The sequence below is a fragment of the Charadrius vociferus genome, unplaced genomic scaffold (genome assembly GCF_000708025.1).
Source record: "Charadrius vociferus isolate BGI_N301 unplaced genomic scaffold, ASM70802v2 scaffold433, whole genome shotgun sequence".
Lineage (NCBI taxonomy): Eukaryota > Metazoa > Chordata > Aves > Charadriiformes > Charadriidae > Charadrius > Charadrius vociferus.
This window is the reverse complement of record NW_009647846.1, coordinates 2308974-2328605: the sequence shown is the minus strand read 5'-3', so window position 1 is coordinate 2328605 and position 19632 is coordinate 2308974. Positions and strand designations below refer to the sequence as shown.

The window sequence follows — 19632 nt, the reverse complement described above, 5'->3', positions numbered from 1 at the left end:
TTTTTTCTATATTTTCTGTGTGTCTTGAATGTAATTTTGCCCCAAAATGCTCTTAGGGGATTTGTGTAGTTATTTTAACGGTCCTAATTTTAAATCCATTTAAAAGTATTTATGCACCTGTAGACCAAACTCATTCAGGCATTTATACCACAGTAACGAATTGTATGACAGCAATGTATACACAGAAAGAAATCCTTTCCTTTTGTGGAGCATATATTAGCACCGATTTATAAATTCAATAGTTAAGTTCATTGGCATGCATAGAGTCAAGGGACCTTTGTTAAACTAGGACACATGACGATAACTATTTGAGAAGATGCACATTGAGAAAGTCTTTCCTATTTTAATGTCAGGAAATTAGAAATATTATAATGAATTCCAATTTTTCACGTCTTTCATCAAAGCCTTTTAAAAAGGTCAGTATCTAAACTTGTTATTTTAAAATGCCTCCTGCAATTTGCCTTACTCTGGTAATTACAAGGAAAGTTCCCATGGCGTAACACCAAAACAATCCTGAGGGACTCTTCTTATTCCTGATTGTCAACAAATTTCAGCATCCGAAGGAAAAAGTGATGCATTTCATAGGCTTAATAAGTGCGATGGTCACAGTGAGCATTATATAAAGTATTTACATTTCATGCTTTCTCTGAACTGGGAGCTCCCGAAAGTCTGGGGTAGCCTGAATATGCTGAAATGAATTAGTGGGTTTTTTTTTTTACATTTTCAAACTATTCCTCTACCTTTTTTTTTTGTTTGTTTTAGACAAGACTATTTCAAAACTTTTTCCTGAATTTGACCCACATTTCAAAAAGGTTACACTCCGCTGCCTCTGCTCTTCTTGCTGCGGTGACTCCCAGCTGCAGGAGCTCCCTCAGATCCCAGCTTTTAATCTCTTTATTGCTTATTCAGATTCCGTCCAAGTCCCAAGAAATCGGGAGCTGCTGCCGTCCCAGGGATGTTTGATGGCTGTGAATAATCCTGAGTTCATGCAGAATAATAATTAGCATCCCATCTCCAGTATAGTGATTTTTTTCCAGCTTCATGATACTCCTCCAGCTGAGCTGCTGGTGGAGAGCACGCTTCCTCCGAGGTGATGCGAACTGGAGACAGCACCAGTGAGCTGCGGCCGCGGATGCTCCGGCACCAGCCGCGCTGCCTCTATTAACCAGGTAAAGCCAGGGGAAAGCGGTCCACAGTTCTTTGGCTCAAATCACTGAGCTACCGCGGTTTAGGGGAAGGAGCGGTGCCAGAAACATCTGCTCAGCCTGTCCCTGCTGAGGACCACGAACAGGGCGACAGGTCCGACCTGCTCCGCCTGCGGAGCCCCTCACTCCCCACCCCAAAGGAAGCGTTTTGTACTTACTACAAAGAAAATCCACCTCCAGCTCTTTCTGAAGCATCTCTTTCCATGCCACTACCAAAAGACTTCATCCCTGCTAGGCTCCTGCAGCAGCCTCGAGAGGTTAAGGGAGGGTTTCTCCTCATTACCAAGAAATAACAGTCCCCGAAAAATAACTGCCAGATATCCAATCTACATGCCAAAGTCGGATCCAATCCGCCCCTATTACAGCTGCAAAAGCCCTCGCTATCTCGTTCAGATAAAGTAACAAAGCTGCGCTTCCAATGATTGTAACCAAAGGCAGTTAACCTTAAAAAGTCACTTTTACAAACAGCAGATTTCTCTGGATTTAAATTTTAGTTCTTGTACAAAGGCTTAAGGACAGGTTCCTCCCCATTATTCAATTTAACAATAATAATAAAAACCTCCGTGACAACTATAACAAAAAGGCTCTGATAAAGCCTGAAACCTTTTTGATAATGAAACATACAATTTCCCTGTTTGAAGCATAATTCCCCAGAGAACATTTTAAAAAAGATATAGAAGAACTGTCGTTTTAAAACCGTTAATGTAAAGAACTGCGTGTGAGAACAGCCCATATGAAAAACAGACTTTCCGAAACGCTAGAGAGAAAATAGTGGGTGGGAGAGACTAGACAACTTAAATGCAGTGTCTCATTAGGCCAATTACAGGAGTCAATAAAAACTGGCAAAATTGAAAAGGATTCACAAGGCCGCTCGGTTCAATTTCCATTTAATTCCGAGACAGGGAGGTCAACCACAGCCAGTAGTCATCTCATTTGGCTCCTGCAGTGCAGATGACTGAGCCAGACTGGGAACTACCTTTTTTCTTCTGCCATCAAAGTACGTACCTTCTGTTGGACCGTGACAGCTACTCACCATTGCTTTTTTAAATAAGTCTATAATCACGTATCTATAGTGTACTTTGAACAACATTAATTAAGAGCAGATAAACTGTCATATAAGAAACAGTAACACGCATTAATTAAGGTTAGTCCTACTCTTACTCAATTCAAGTCTTAATCTTCCAAGTTTTCTCATCAATACCTTATCATCCTAATGCAGGAGAGGAATTAATGCACTGAGAGGATGTCAACTATTTGAAGAGGATCAAGCACGTGGGATGCCAAAATAACCAGCCCGAGCGCTGGATTAGGGAACTAAATATGTGAGAGAGTCTCGAAAAGTGCAAAGCCATCCGTGCCATAGGTCCGCACGGCTCCACAGCTGAGGTCGCTGATGGGACTCCAGTACACGTGGATTATCTTTACGCGCTCTACTCCGTACACCACACGAGTACAATTTTTTACCACGTAAGATTTTAATCAAATTTCAACAGCTTTTCGAACTAGAGAGCATTTTTAAATTGCAGAGCATGAGACCTCTTTATTTTTAACATGTCTACCTTCACTTGTCAAAGCGCCAAAATCTACTGAATGAAAATTCAAAAACCGCCTGTAAACATATATTTTTTTCAAGTTTAAGTTCTTTCCTGTACTGGAGAAAGTCCTGGGAAATGTCCTGAGCATCTTACAGCATATTTAGAGCTTTGTAATTTTGCTGCCATTGCAATTGTACTTGCACGACTTTTTACTAATCGTCGCTCCTGTAGCCATGAGTCACTGTGAGAATCTACACTTCCATTAAAATATTTGTGTTAAAACTTTACAATGTTTTTGCGTTTTGTGCCTTTTGAGCAGGCTTGTGTCTGCAAGTTTTTAAAAAATTCTGGTGTTTTAAGTGTCTTTTCTGGCTGGGTAGGGGCTTATTTACAAAAAATGCCAGTCCCCAAAATCTGAAGAGTGTGATCACGTCTTAAATAAAACATGTGATCACAGTTCTCCTTTTATCTAGACAGGTCTATTTGGTGCTTTTTCCACTACAGCGCTCCTGTCCCACCAGGACCTCCTGGATGCTGTTGGTTGCACACATTACCAGCAAAGCTGTGATCGCTGCTCTCCGGAACAATGTTCCTGTCAACAAGGTGTGAATTTACAAACTCATTTGGAGATACATAATGACATAATGATAAAGTGCAAAGGCGGGGGGGGATCAACTAATTAACCAGAGAAGTTCATTTTAACACAAAGAAGGAAAAAAAAAAAAATACTAGAATATGTTCAGATCCATCCTAGCAATACCCAAACTCTCGGTGGGCGGATTTGCACAGCGCTTAGCGCGCCACAGTCCAAACCAACATCAGTGACCCCGTCCAAACAGCGCTCCAGCTCTTGCCCTGAGAAGCTGTGGCTGCCCCATCCCTGGAGGTGTTCAAGGCCAGGTTGGATGGGGCTTGGAGCAACCTGGGCTGGGGGAGGTGGCCCTGCCCAGGGCAGGGGGTGGAACGAGATGATCTTCAAGGTTCGTTCCAACCTAAACCATCCTATGATTCTATTATTCTATTTGCCAATGCAGAAACCAGCTTTCACCACAACTCCTTCCATCTACCATTATGTCGAAGCTGTTGACAATACCAGCTCATCCCTCTGACCAAAACCAATAAAGGTAATAATACTTAATTGCCAAAATAACATCGTTCTCCTGATCAAGTGGGATTCTCAAGCCAAGAAACAGTGTGTTGAAAAGCCAGCAATCCTGGCAGTCACAGATGAATCCCTGTTAAAAGTGGACAGGATTTTCTTCTGCGTGAGAAGACAATTGACTTTATTAGTCTGTTAGAATATTGGCAGGGTTTCTCTCTTTTCAAAGCTGTGGAAGAAAATGTTGAGTTGGTTATTTCTGGGTAGATTTTGCGTTCATCTCTAAAAGACAGTGAGCAAAATCCTAAGGTAAGGGCAATCTCTGCAATTCTGCTGACAAATTCACGCCAGCCAAAACCCAGCTCTTTATGCACTGTCATTACAGTAATTTGTGTATTTTTAGTATTTTACTGGCAGTAAGAAGCCCCAGTGGAGGTCAAAACCTTGCTGGACAGCTTTCCAGACACATGTACTTAGGATAGTCCTCACAGTGAAGGATTTATACACTACACACAAATTCTGCTGAGTTACACCCGATTGCTCTGACAGGGTATATTTTATAGGTCAAAAAATTCCGAACAATGTCTTCCAATGTCTTCAGTGTGATGTCTGATATTAAGGTGAGCAGTATGCTTTTAAAAAAAAAAGATGAAGTGCTTTGTGGGTTTTGCATCTGCTGACTGATTTGGGTTCAACAGTACATGCTACACTTTGCCAACGGTTAAGGAAAACAGATTCCAATTGTACCACATTTCACTTAATTTATGTGAGCGCTGGGAGAGAGGCGAGGGGGGCAAAAAACAACCTGGAGAGTAAACTTTTTTTTTTCTTTCTTTTTTTTTTTTTGCTGTTCTGACAATAAACTCGCCAAGTTTGAGAGGCTCCAGAGAGCTGCTCCCCCCCAGTGCAGGGAATAGGCAGAGGCGGCTGTCAGTGCTGGGGATGCGCCGCGCGTCCCGCGGCTGCCGAAAACAGCGGTGAGACGGGGCTGAGCACCCACGGGGGGTTCCTGGGTGATGGGGGAGTTCCTTGGCCAGTCCCGGGTACGAGCAGGGCCCCTGGGGCTGCTGGGGGGCTGCCCTGGAGAGCCGGCAGGGCTGAGAGCAAGGAGCGCGCAGGCATAGATAAAAATCCCATCTCCACCTTTGCTAGGCTTACACCGAGTACTCCTCTGCTGGACTCGGGAGCCAGGCCATGCGTTACCCTTTGAAATCAGGTATTATCTAATCTAAGGCCAACAGATTTCATATGAGGCAAGTTTTTTTGCAAAATAAAGCCAGTCCTACGGAGCAGCCGCGTTTTTTGTGGTTGACTCCCCCATCAGGCCCGGCCCAGGCACCAGCAGCCCCTCGCAGCCGCCAAACAAGGAAGAGTTCAAGTCTGAGGGAGCTCTTTGTCCAAATTGGGAATAAAAATAAATTGGCTAAGGGGAGACAGATGAGAGCAGTAACTTTGCTCCCACCTGCAGCTCACAGCCCTCCGTCCCCAGCACAGCTCAGGGCCCATTAGCACCAATTCCCGTCTGTCTGAGTGCTGTGTACCTTCATGTCCATTTTCTCCCCGGTTTCTATTTTTAAAATCGCTGTAGCTTATAAGAGTATTTTGTTCTGTGCAGTGACAGGCTGTCATTCAGCCGGAATATGCCCCTTCCCTGCCATAAGTGTCCCAGGCAATTCGCTAAGCAGACAGAGACCTTCCTTAGAGGCTCGCTACGAGGCACGCTGCGGGTTTGCAATGGAGCCACTGGGTCCTGTACTATCCACCCTCCCGGTGTCACCGGGGGAACACCATGGACCATGAGAAAACACTCCCAGTACAGGAGGGCCAAAGCATCCCTATGTTTGCCACTGGTCAACCAAAGTCAACGTGGGTTTAGCCATCCCAAAGCAAACGAAGGAGCTGACCCGGCAAACACAGACGGGGGAGAAGGATCACGCAAAGAGCAGAGGTGCGCTGAGAAGGATGACCGCAAACAAAGAGTCTGAATAACTTTAATTTTCACCATTGAAACACTCTCCAAAGGACTACCACCAGTTAAAACCAAAACGTCTTGTTAAGTTTTATAGTAACAATCATATAATGAGGTGGTTTTCAGACATAAGCTGGGATAAAATGAAAATGGGAGGAACTGGAAATGTGCTTTATTTCCACTGACTGGCTTTGACAGTCCCCAAACTCTGCAAAGCCCGGGGTGCATTTCCACCCCTCCCCAGGCAATGCCGCAGCCCGGACCCCGTCTCACCTCTCAGCAGAGCTCAGCACCACAGGGCGCCCGGATAACGCCGGGTACAAAACTGAGAGGTGCAGCAGCACAAACCTCAGCGCAATTTTATTTCATTAAATAACTGGCATTTTTAATTTCTCTGCATGGAGCACATTAAAAAAAAAAAAATCTCAGTCAACAAATATGACAAAAAGATTCATGAACAGTACAAACAGAGTTCAATTGAGAAAGTGTTTTCTCCTAGCTGCGTGTTTAAACTACTCCTCATTATTTTTGTTATTTTTAACATGTGCCATATTTATTATAATTTAAGTGGTAAGATTTAACATGCTTTACAAAAGCAGTGGGAAAGACAAAAAGAACAGTTTGCCAGACTTGCGAGCTCAATGATACCTTTATAACGGTTCAAGAAAAAAACTTTATTTCATGAACCCAATAGCACCTTATCTAAAATTCACCCTGGAGATTAGGATCAACTGTCAGACCGATTTTCCAGGCTGCTTAGGAGCTGAGTGAGGAACAGCGGAGGGGGGGAAGAGGGAGACGCACAAACATCTATTGCTAAAAAAATCCAATTTGAAAAAGCAGCAAAAGGAAAAACAAAGCAATATGTATAAATAAACCATTGCATAGAAACGTATATAACCGTTTGCCATGTAGAGGTCCCACAAACCGGCTGGTTCGCCCGGTGGAACAGTTCATATTTTTGACAAACTGTTCACAACTTTATTCATCGTTTAAAACAGGAACGCTAAACCTCCGCCACCCGGCTGCTGCAGCACGTGCTCGCGGGCTCCCAGGCGGCCGTGCCCCGGTGACCCGTCCGAGCGGCCCCGGACCCGCTCCCGCCTGCGCGGCAGTGCCCGACGACCCCGTGCGCATTCCGCGTCTGGAGTTCGTCACCGGGGCTGAGATGAGTTTTGAGCCGGGACCGACTGCTGGGTTATGACAATCAGGAAAGAGTCATTACCTATGTAACCATTAAGTGCAGGGTCACAGCACAGCAGAGCGGCATCCTCAGACACAAATATGGGCGTTATGTCACATACCTGCGTTTATCGTAAACGTAGCCATATAATGCACATTTGAATAAGCAATTATGATTCCACTAACAGATGGATTTCTTAGAGAGCGGCAGAAGCTTTGCTCGTCTCAAGCAGGACATTTTATAGGAGAGTTATCAGCCTCATTCCTCAGTGCTTTTGTGCTTAGAGGTATTTATTTTCTTCTGAAATACAAGAAGATTCCTCCTGAGAAAATAAGCATAAGGTTTGAAGGCTTTTTTAATAACAATTTGATTCTCTACCAAAACGCATTTATCACAGGTGGGAAAAACTCTATTTGTGATTTCTTTCATTTCTTCATGGATTTAATGCCCTTCACTGTTTCCCATATCACAAAAATACTCCTCAAGATGGAAAGCTGCCTTGCGATGGCCTCCAGCCCCTCTGCTCTGTAGCCCCACAGCCATGTACCCGCTCTCGCACTGGGACGTGTTCCAGGTCTCGACGTGTCACAGACTTCTGCAGCAGTCCTGGACATCCTCCATAAAGCCTGAAGAACTCAAGTCATTTCTCCATTTCCACATCCCCAATTTAGCTCCCAAAGTGAACCCCAGCTGTGACTCCCTAAGGGCTGATGCCATCACGGTTGCCGCAGGCAGACGGAAGATCACCCGAGGCACAGAGCTCCCAGTGGCCACAGACCTGCTGGGGAATCAAGGCATCAAAACTGCCTTTCCTAATTTTGAAAAATCCTTCACTGTAGTAATGGTATGCACACCTTAAAAAGATAATTTCCTTGACGTCACTAAGAGTCTGAGATTTTCTGTACTGCTGTCAGATAGAAAAACTACAAAACCACAAAAAGTCATTTAATTATTTTTTGTTGTCAATATCATGTCTGTGCATTCACGTACTACCGCAAAATTACCTTCTTTAAAAATCACTAAAACATCTCTATTAGTGCTGGATTTTATTTCTAGAAAAATAACAACTTCCAGCCAAATTTGAGTTGACAGTTTCCCTTTAACTTTTGATTTACTCCTGCCAGTTTTTTATTAAATGGCATTTGGCCTCGATCCTACCTATTAGGACCCCATCTTGATGGGATCACCGCAGGAAACAACTCTGGGCACTTAGTCCTGTCTCTCCAGCAGCACAATTAAAACTGGTGGTGGTGCCACGTGGGCTCTTATGAGCTGTCGTTAAATTCAAGAAAACAGGAGAATTTATTAGCTTTCAGCCACCTATTAGGTTAACTTGTATCTCGTTGTTTCATATTCATCTCTTCATCGTGAGATGACTATGAGAACTGACCACACGCTAAGAGCATCTCAGCATACCTGATGCCCCAAAGATCACAGAACTGAGGAATTTCCCCTTCCCAAAGGGAATAAACACACAGAAGAGCAAGCCATGGCCTCAGCTGGTGTAAGCTGTCAGAGCTCCACTTACCCCCATCTGCAGGGAGCTTGACCCCAACCACACCGAATCACTTTTTTAAATTGAATAAACCCAGCTGTGCCCTCAGCCGCGATAACCAGGAGGAGGTGGGTGGTCCTCTGGGAAGCCATGGCCCCAACCTACCCCATGTGAGGGCGGGCAGGGGTATCGCTGCGCCTGGGGACAGAAAATGCAGGGGGGACACCAGGATAAGGAAGGTAACGTTAATAATACTCCCAAGAGGCCTCTATCAACTCCAGTTTAGAGGCAAGAGGAAGCGCAGGAGGGTGAGGAGGTTGTTCCGCCTGCGTCAGCAGAGATGCAAGTTCTGAACTTTCAAGTTTTTCAGAAAGAACAGCAGCGAGTGTTGGACATCACCAGAATAGGTGATACAGCACAAGAGAGGTGGTTACGGACCCGAGCGCCAAAGAAAATTCAAATGCTGAAGACTGGGGACTGGGGAATCAATGGAGAACGTAACGCAGTGAATACTAAACTCTGTGTTGTCCTTGAGATACGCTAGATACAGGCTGATATGCGGGACTCCATCAAGTTGCCTTTGATTTATTTATTTTTTTAACATGGAAATGAAGTACCGAGATACACGGGCTACACCGTCACAACTCGAGATGGACATTAGAGATCTATCAAACCTCTACGGCGGTTGAGCTCATCCTGGAAAAAAGATGATCTTTGTTTCACCTTTAAGTTAGAGAGCACACACTGATGCCTATCCTCCGTGTTTAAAGTACGTTACACAGAGTCTTGCATTACCGGGATTAAATATTAGTGGCCTCTGATATCATGATTGAAAACAAAAATGTTGATTAAGCTTCCCGAGTTGTGGTTATGGCACAGAGGTACTTTGCCAGCAGCAAACGCGGGGCTCTGCCAGGACAAGGGGCCACAGCCACAGGGAAAAGGGAATTTGCCATCAGACTTGCAGTCCAGCTACTCCAACAACGGAACTTGTAACAGTGACTTGTCTGTGTTTATCTCGGTGTGCCTAAAAATACATTTGCATTTAAAAAAAAAAAAGTAGAGATTTATCACAAAAATAATTTATAAGTTTATTGCAGAAGTAAACTCCAGTCCATCTCAGCAGCCCGTTCACAGCGCAGCAAGAGGGGTGGCTGCCCTGGTGGGCGCAGACAGGGCTCCCGGCGCCCCCCACCCCCAAATTCTGTACTGTTTTGCACAGTCACATCAGCTGTGGCACAACTGGCACCTCCACACCTCACGATTTGTATTTTCTCTGTGATCTTGTATGGAGATCATTTGTTGTTGCTGGAAATGGAAGCCTGCTGCAGTTCTGAAGGCCCAAATCCTCCATTCTCAGAGAAGAAAATTTCCTGCTGTCCCGTTTTTCTTGGTATATTGAACATGCCGATAGCTGGGGACGGCAATCCTGCAAAGATGTAAATTCCTCCTGTGTCGCAACACATTTACAAAGCAATTGCACTCAGTTTGTACTGTGTGCAAAAATACCATGCATATAATTATGAGGCTGAATTTAATGACATTGAAACAAATCTCCATTCTGATGAATGCATAATTACTGTTATTAAAATCTTTATGAAATGATAAATTTATTAGAAAATTTTCTGCATATGAGTTTGCAGAATGTTCCTCTCCTCAAATTCTAAAACGGCAGCAGAAAAAACAAACTTGCAAGGCACCGAACCTGCGCGTTTCCATCTGAGCCGATGAGGGCACAAAGGTCTCCTGAGATCCTGAACCCTCTGTCCTCTCCATCAAAGATACCGGAGAGAGAGAACTGGGATTTTATTATTTTCTTGAGTTGGAAAATTTCCAGTTCTTTAAACAAAGGCTGTTGCAGAAGCAAACTTCTTGTGGGTTTATCTTGGGTTTTTTAACACAGATAGTCTCAACTGGAAATGCTTCACCGGGACAAGACAGAATTGAAAATTGCCGCTAGTCCCCGTCCCGCCCACTGGAAATTTGGGCTAACATCTCGAGCCTGAATCAGAGAGGGAGTTTCACGAGTCCCAGCTGAGTGAACGTTCATCTTGTGAATAAATCTCTCTCACTAAAGCATTCAAAACCTCTACTTCTTTGTCCCTAACTTCCAGCATAGAAGAGAGAGCAAAAGTCTTGCTTTAGGAAGATACCTATTGCATCTTAAGCCTCCTGGCATGCTGTGAAAGGATAGTCAAAACAAACCCAGGAAAATTTCTAGCAAAGAGGATAAAAGCTGACTATTAAGAGGAAAAAAAAAAAAAAAAAAAAAAAAGGTCTTTCATGGAGGTTGCAGAATATTCTTCAGAAAAGTTTGTAGAAGAAGTTAGCCAAGCACCTGCTAGGACCAGCCTGGCCTTGTGGGTCCCGTCTCCCATCAGCAACTCACCACGAGTACGGAGAACCGCCGCGGATGGAGTCGGCAGCAGGAGCCACGCCGATAACCCCTGCCCCCAGCAAACAGGAGGGCAGCACCCGAGGGGGACGGGGCGAGAGCTCGAGGGGACAGTACCAGGACAAAGGGATGCCTGAAACCGCCCAAGGCAGCCAGGCGGATCCCCCTCCAGCTTGCTGCCTTCCCACCCACATCAGCCGGAGCATCCAAAGAAAACGCTGGAAAATTGTGCTAAGATAAGTGTCTGTTTCTGTCCTCTGCAATCTTTGGATTTATAGTCCTGTTTATGTATGGGCACTCTTCTAAGAAAAGTTAGGATTAGGGGCTTTGTGTCGGACAGTAATAAATGGCTGCTATAAAAATCACGTGCAGGGATATATATTCACTTTGACACCGTCATTTCTATAACTGAAATTTGGTTTATCAACAAAAAGGATGACTTCTCCAGCTAACCCTGGAAAGCCCCTATGACCACGCTACAATCAACAAGGGGTGTTTAGAGGCAGCGCAGAGCTCAGCTCGCCCATCAGCTCCCACGAAGCTGCGGCACTGCCCGTGGCGATGCTCGCTCCCTCCACGGCGCTCGCATCACCGAACCCCAGCGGCTGCGGGCACCCCAGGCAGCGCCGGGCCGGTCGCTGCATCCTGCTATCAGCCACAGGAATGGGAAATCTCTGACAAAGGAAGCGGAGATCCGGGTTTGTCTCAACCTGCCGGAGGAGAACCTGGATCAGAGTCATTTTTCAGGACAGCTACAGCTTAAGGTTTTGGCTTTGTCAGCAGTTGTTATACCCGCAAGTGAAAAGCCAAAAACAGCTGTAAATCTGTACGAGCAAGATCTAAGGGCACATCTACAGCATGTGGTGGAGCACAGGGACCACACCAAAGCCACGTCCAGATTATCTGGCTTTTGAACTGGAAGCGGTAAAGCAGCTCCAGCAAGGCACTGCCCTTGGGCTAAGGCGAGCGGCCCCGCGCCAGTTACCCACCGTGTGACACGCCGACAGAGCTGTGTCCTCCCTGAGACAACTGTGTCACCCATCTGGGCTCTGCAGATACCAGACTCGACCTCAGATGCTTCCAGCTGCCCCCAGCGGGGCAACGCGCTGCACAGCGGCCACGCTCTGCTCCTCCACCCCAACCTTGACTCTCCCTTTGGGCCATCAGAGCGGCCCCTCGGCAGAGCCCAAGGCAGCAGGCACGTGGCCAGCAGCCTCTCAGCTGCTGCTGGGGCAGACCTGAGGCTCCTGCGGGTGGGAGGAGAGGGAGAGCCGGTCCCAAAGAGCATCCTTCTGCCAGCACCCTCTCGCCCCGCACCAGCCGCCCCCCCGCCTCTCCGGGCTCTTCCCCCTGTTTTCCATGCCGCTTTCTGCCCATCCTCCCTTCACCCACTTCCCGGGTGGGAGCAGCCAAGCCCAAACGCAACCCGTTGAGTACTGCCGAACGCCTTTGAGGTGGCTCTGTATTACTAAAACACGTCTTTTCTCTATTAATCACACATCATTGATTCTTCTGAGTCCTAACATCATAATAACGTGAGACAGACAGAATTGAAAAGCCAAACAAGCAGGTGACACGGCTGTCGGCACACTGACAGCAGCGGCAGTCAACGGAAGCGGAGGCGTGCTCCATCCCATCCTCGCCCAGCATGGCCCGGTGCTCGTGCCTGCTCTCCCAGTCCCAGCCTTGTCCCTCAGCAAGATGTTAAAAGACAGGTCACTTATGTTTACAGCATAAATATAAAAAATATATATTTTTACATATATATTTTTATATATAAAAAACACCTACATACAAAAACAAACTCATAGATGTTAAGCAGAACCATCATCAGAATAAAATCTTCCCACCTAAGGCTGCTCCTACCTGTGCCCTCCACCCCCACAGATCGGACTGTCCTTTTAACAAAAACAGAGATATTTGATGTGAAAAGATTTTGTGTGTGCCACCCCAGGCAGCGCACGGCATTCCGAAGTGAAGGTCTCCCTCCCAAGTCCGCCTCCTCTTCCCACGTAAATCAGAGGCTGGGTCGTCTGAGCGCTTCGCATGGATCTCAACACAAGGAGGAAGGGGATCTCTAATTAGGAGCACTTCACGGGGGCTCTGGCACGCTTGCCAACTTCATATAAAAGTACTCAGAAGTGAGGCATTGGCCTGCCCTACCCCGTCAGAAAAGGAGTAAGAGGATATATGCACTTTGCAACACGCTCGCGTTCGTACGGCACGCTAACGCCTCTCCCAAACAGCCCCAACGCCACCGCAGAAGCATCGCTTACCACGATATACGCTAAATAAGGAGGAAGTTGGGCAATACTGCCCGAGTTATGGTTTCTCTGGAAATGTAACACCACTTGTCAGATTTTGTCAGGTGGAGGCCCTTGTCCCCTGGAGAAGGCGCGATGCCCTGAGGCGATGGTCCCGGCGGCCGCCCCGCTGTAGGCGTGCTGGGGGTGCCCCATCCTGCACTCTGCCATGGCATCAGCCGAGGGCTTTCTTACAAAATCCAGCCCACGGGAGCCCGGCCACCCCACCTCAGTGCCCGCTCCATCACGCCCAGCAGCCCCCGAGCTGGCCACGGCAACCTGCGCTGTGCTGCCTGTGCAGGGCTGGCACGATGGCCCTGTGACACGGGGACACAGAAATTAAAGAGCTGTCAGATGGTCCCTCCATATTAATTGCTGTCATTTGGAGTCTCTCTTCCCGAGGTAGTACCACGGCACGGCAGAACTGTGCGGGCTCTGCAGGCACGAGAGCTACCCCGGCAAGGTCAGACGCGCGGTGACCGCACGCGAGCGGCCGGCGCCTGGGGCAGGGCAGGGCTGCCACGTGTTAGCGGTCCATAGCGGGACGATGCTTTACTCTCAGCTAAATTGGCGATGATTAAGAACACCTCTGCTGCCTTCAGCAGAAGGGCTTTACAGGACCTTGTGAATCACCAGTAATGAGGAAGGCTTTCGAAATACTTGTTTTTCTTCAGATTTCTCTCTGCCTGGATGCCCGCTCCAGCACACTAATGACCTGACTATATTGGATTCCATGCTCTCCAAACAGCCTTAATTACATGCTTCGTATCTTCCAATATTATGATAAAATTCATCATAGTCCTATGTCTGGGACAGTCGGCATTGTCACTCATTGAGATTAATTTGAGCATCGCTATAAATAGAAATAACAACATCTGATATTACGATGCGGAGTATTGTGTTGGATGGTTTTAATGCCTCCAAGCAAAACTCATTTAATAGAATAAAATACAGAATATAGTCCATGTAGTTTTACAGTATTAGTGTTGTGAGATTCAAAGGCAGATCAATATTTCTTTCATAAAAATTAATGCCTTGAAATGATCCTTCCATTTGTCATTCCAAAGAGGTCACCTTATTTCATTTCAAAGAGTAAATTGGGAATTGCACAGATGTACTTGCTGGATATATGCTTCCACCGCAGAAGCTGACACGTTCCAGCACCCCCCTGTGCCGCCCCCCACGCCAGCCCCAATTATCTGCAAATCCTTTGCTCACATCAGCACCACCATCCCTCCCCGGGCAGAGCCAGTCCTCTTCCACGCGACTCTTTGCAGTCCCTCCTATCTAACATCAACAGAGAGACACTCGAAAATAGATTAAGAGCCAAGATTACTGCTAATATTGAATTTTGCCTTGTCAAGAAAATAAATTTTACCTCCAAAACACTGTGTTCCAGAAAAATACATTCATAGCACCTCCAACCTCCCATTAGTAACTCCACATGGAAACGTGTGAATTCTTGAAGTAAGGATTTTCCTTTACTTTTGATTTATACAGGCAAAATAAGATTCCACATCTATTAAATGCAGCCCGATATTTCAAGAACAATACAGCAGAACTGCATGGCTCAGCTTGTTGACATGTATTAGGCGCATCAGTAACAACAAGGACAAATATTTAGAGGCTGCTGAAAACGAACGCTTGCTGAGAAACACAAAGGCCTTTTTTTAAAAAAAAAAGAGGCAAGAATTAAAGTTTACTCTTTCTTTTTTTTTTTTTTAGCTTGTTGTTAAATTCTCTACATGACTCTGACTGAAAAACGCATACTTTTCCTGGAATGTCTGTTCAAAAATGAATCATGACTCCATTTACTAAACCCAGCGTTGTCTTATTAAAAGTTAGAAGAGGAAAATGCAATAAACTGGTAATGAGTTCAAAATATATTAGCATCTAGAGAAAAATACTGCTAAAGTGTGTTAGTTTTCTTCCCAAATACCAGCAATAACCCAGGAGTCCCGCCGTGGCAGGTACACTGCAGTCAGGTAAATTGGCCCTTCACTCCCATCTCGTTAAATCGAGTTCATCGGAGGAGGGGGGGGGGAGGGGCTCAATGGGAGCCTTTGGCTTTGCACCCAGAACCAATACAAATGGAAACCTTCGGGGCTGCATCCCGCGTTCCTGCGGGAAACTCAAACAAACAAGAGGGAGAGAGGAAGGAAGGAACAGTTTGCAAACGCTTTCGCTGCGGCGTGAAGGAGTCTATAGAAACTGATCAGATGAGCAGCATAAAATTAATTAAAAAACAAAGACTTAAGAAAAATCTCTCGAAATCATGAGATCACCCGTTCCGTAAAGTGATTCTCATCCAGCCCTCATCCTTCTCCCCTGTGCATGAGCTGCAAACCCAGCAGGAACAGGCACCGATGACTGCCCAGAGCCAAATTTAATTCCCCCAAGCCAGAACCCGAGACACAACAAGACTCCGTCAACACCACTGGCGGCACCCGGAACGCTGCAGCTCAGCCAACGCCAGCCCGTGACGCGGGGGGCTACCGCCGCCCCGCCAACGGGGGTCCTCACTCAGAGAGCCCCGGGACACGCGCACCCTTTGCGAGAGAAGAGAAGCGTCCAGCTCAGAGCTGCGCTTTTCAGCTCTACTCCTTTCCCAAAAATCACACTTCTACCAACTTCGGTGCGTCCGGAGCAGAAGGCGGGACTGCAGCTTTCGGCTTTCTCACTTAGTAGGAAGGTGTCCACGGATGGGAACGCAGCCCAAAGCCCCCAGGGGATGTACGGGAAGTTTCAATTTACACTCCCAATCTCATCCTACTCCTTTATCTTGTGCTGGTGGTTAGAAAGTTCCCCGAAGGGGCCCGGTAACGCACTGCTGTGAGCCACAAGAACCATTGCTGATAAAAGCAAAGAGGTATTTAGACAAGAAAGAACGATTGTTGGCTGAGTATTTAAAATTACATCCACCGAGGACAGAAACCTGGAGCAGTAATTAGTTCATTATTAAAGCCTGTAATGAGAAGTCTGTAGTTCTAAGGGAGTCCAAAAATTAGTTTTCACCTATAAAAAAAGAGATCAGGGTGTCGATATTCCCCATATTGCATTGTTCTACTCCCAGAAAACATGAAACAGATGAAACATTTGGTAATTTTTTTCAGCATAGATATTGAATTTCATGGAGTCACATTTGTAAGGAGAACTATGACACTGAAGTAACAGTATTTTTTACAGTGTAAAACCAGCAGCCTAAAAACATAGTTCCTTGGACTCCCTGATGCATTTGGAAACAGCTTTCCAAATTGTTTCTGGGTTTTTTTTAGAAAAGATATTTAATTTACAGTCGGCGTACTATTTATTGGCACGCTTTAATAGAATTGTATTTTGAAAAAGTCCCTGTATTTGACATACTTGAATATTCATGCATTTCTCTCTCCACGCTCCACCGCACATTGTATTATCCCTTCCGTTGCGTTAATCCCAGGCCCTGCGGCAAAGCCAGGGGCCCGTGGTGCCGGGCAGCACTCTGCACCGCGCAGCCCTGTCCCACCGCTCACCGCTCCACATCCCCTCCCCGGGATCGGGACGGCGCACAGCCCCGCGGGAGCTCTTGTCTATAGGGGGACACCCTCGGAAAGGGCTCTCTCCCGGCAACTCCCGCCAGGGCACTCGCATCCCAGCTTCTGAAGAGGAGGAAGTGAAGTAACAGAGAGACGCAAAACCGATACATCCAGCCAGAGGTCCCCCCGGCCCGACCCCTTCCAAGGTGAGCCACCGCCGGCTGGAGGGAGCTCGCCTGTGTTCCCTTCAAGAGGGAGTCAAACATCAACCGTGCTTGGGCACCCCCGGGCTCGGGGTCTGACTCGCTGCTGAGGATGGGGCCGTGGTGCCCCACCGGGATGCTCTTGAACCTCTCAACGGAGATAACTCAGGGAAGGTCCCGTGCAAAGCTCGCGGCGATGACCAACACTGAACCCGGGTGCAAAGCCTCCCCCTTCCTCTAACCCTGCGCTTGTGCAGGCAGCTGCACCTCTCAGTAGTTGCAATTTCGGAAGAGGAATCCTCACGTACTCAGCCTGAGGAGACATACTGCCCTCGTCGGCAATGCCTGTGCCCATCTCCGACGCAGCGACACATCCCGTGTGACTCAGAGAGAGCTGTGACCCGCTCCGACTGCGCCCGAGTCTCAGCAGCTCCGCTCCATTGGCATGTGCGCGTCACCCAAGGGCAGGCACCCGCGGGGTTACGGCCTCCCTCGGCTCCGGCAGCAGCTGGGCACAGCTGGGCCTCAGTGCCACCCCCGGCCCCGGGGAACCCCCCCGCCACGACTAGTCCCACCGTCTTTTATCGAAGGGGCAAGGCAGGGATACGTAGGGAGAGAGAGAGAGAGGAGAGGGGGGACAGACACTTTTGCTTTCATCACACAGGAAAAAGCCCAAGTCTAAGGTAGATCCTTCACATCATTTTTTTTGCCAAAGGAAAGCTTCTACAAAACTTCAAACAGTAATTACACGGATGAATTCAACCCCGAGGACCTCCGCACTCTTTTCCCCTGCTGGACCACCTGTTGGCATGAGCTGAAGATGCTCCCAAACCTCTCTGCTCTGCTGGAAACAGCGGGGTGAGCTGCACGGAGAGATACCAGAACTTCACACGCCTGGAGGAAGATGAAGAGCCTAAATCCTCCCCATCCTGGAGAGACAGCCCCTTAAGCATCAATAGCCGGCTGAGGAAACCCCACTGTGCTCTGTATGGGTTATATATATATATATATATGACTTTTTTTCTCCCTACATTAAAGTAGAGCACAAATACTTCTCTTCCAAGATACTGTCAGAGAAATATAAACACTAGTAAGATTTCTTTGCAGAGGCCTCCACAGATGGAAAGAGTTTTCATCTACAAGCTGTTAGAGAAAAGACAGTTCGGGCATGAAAATAAATGTTCCAGAGCCATTCCCGCACCCCTCAGCACGCTGCCACGCTCCGGAAAACCTACGGTGACCCCCGAGAGGCCGGCGGGCTGCAGCAGCTCCTGTTTCTCAAAGTAGTCACGTTAACGAGGGGTTTTTTGTGGTTGGGGACTTGCTTGGCTTTTTCTTTCCAACAACCTACAGCTTCTCACCCACCCCCACGCAACAGTACTTAGCTGCTGCTTGAGAGGTCCGGTTGTCCTCCTCTCAAAATTGTTTGTTTGTTCTTATTTCTCTCTGGCCGGAACATGTTCCGGACTGCATTTTGAAGGAGGAGAGGAGAATAGGGAAGAGCATTATTGCATGAAAAAATCTGCTTAAAGGCGGCAGAACCGAGCTGCAGGATACATATTCAGTAAAATCTCTCTCAGCACGTCCCAGTTCCGGCTTTCTGGATGATTTGGTTAAAAAGCAATTTCAAACAGATGCTTAGTCACAATACATTAAAATGTGTAGATTTATATAAATGCAGAAATTGCCCAAATGTCTTATTTTCTGCAAACTCCATTACATAACACATCACCAAAGATTTTTGCAGGTATTGTGGCATCATACAAAAGGCTCACGGCACCCGGGATTTCCTTCCGAGCGAGATCTCTGTGCAGCGTGCCCAGGATTTGGCTCCTGAATGAGGTTCGCTCTGAAAGAGCTGGCGATTTTCACTCTGCTGCCTGGTGGAGCCTACAGCACATCAGCGTCTGCCGAACCAGTACTTCAGCAGAACTTCGGCACCGCTCCCATCCCTCCAAGCTCCTCGGCTCCAGCTCAGGCAGAACATGAGATCATCTGTTTTGCAGCCCAGAGAGGGGTGTTTGTAATGCAAGAAGTCTCGAACAGAGATAAGTACAGCGTACGGAGCGACGCTCGCGCACACGAGCGGGTCTGCGTTCTCGCAGGCAGCGTTTCCATACGAAGACCCGCATGTTAACGCCGCACAAATTGTTAGAGATTCAGTACACCACCGAATCCAGAAGCAATACAAGCCGCATTTTAATGTGCCAAGAGGGGGAGGCGAGCAAGGCAAGCAGAACCAGATCCTCGGTGTTCTTTCAGGGAAAGGGACAGGACCGAGCCTGGCCGGGCAGCACGAAGGGCAGCGATGGGAGAAGGCGCATCGCTCCGTTTGTCTTGCATGTGACGGCCGTACCTGGCACCGACAGCCAGACGTGAATAAGGAGTAAAGAGGGCTGCTGAGAGCAGAGAGTGGATTTGCCGTGAAACCCTCACAAGTTTCCAGCTGGGAAAAGCGGGGGATTTCTCCACCCGCTGCACAAAAATAAAAATAATCCCCACCACCACCACCTTCCGCATGCGAAGGCGTAGGATGGGAAGCGAGAAACTCCGCTGCTCACGATGCATCTGGTGGCGGTTCCATCAGTGTCGCTGCACCCGAGGAGCACCCGGTGTCGGATGCCGCTGCCCGGAGGCTTCACCCCCCGCCCCGGGGGGGACCCCCCCATCCCCGGCCGGCCGCACCCCGGCTCAGTCCCGCACGGATGCACCATCCGGGACCTGGGGGGCCGG

At 47.5% G+C, this 19632-nt stretch overlaps 1 protein-coding gene across 1 annotated transcript in view; it reads right to left on the bottom strand.

The window, feature by feature from the left end:
• GRM7 (glutamate receptor, metabotropic 7) overlaps nt 1-19632 on the bottom strand; it is a 318538-nt gene that overhangs the window by 261172 nt on the left and 37734 nt on the right.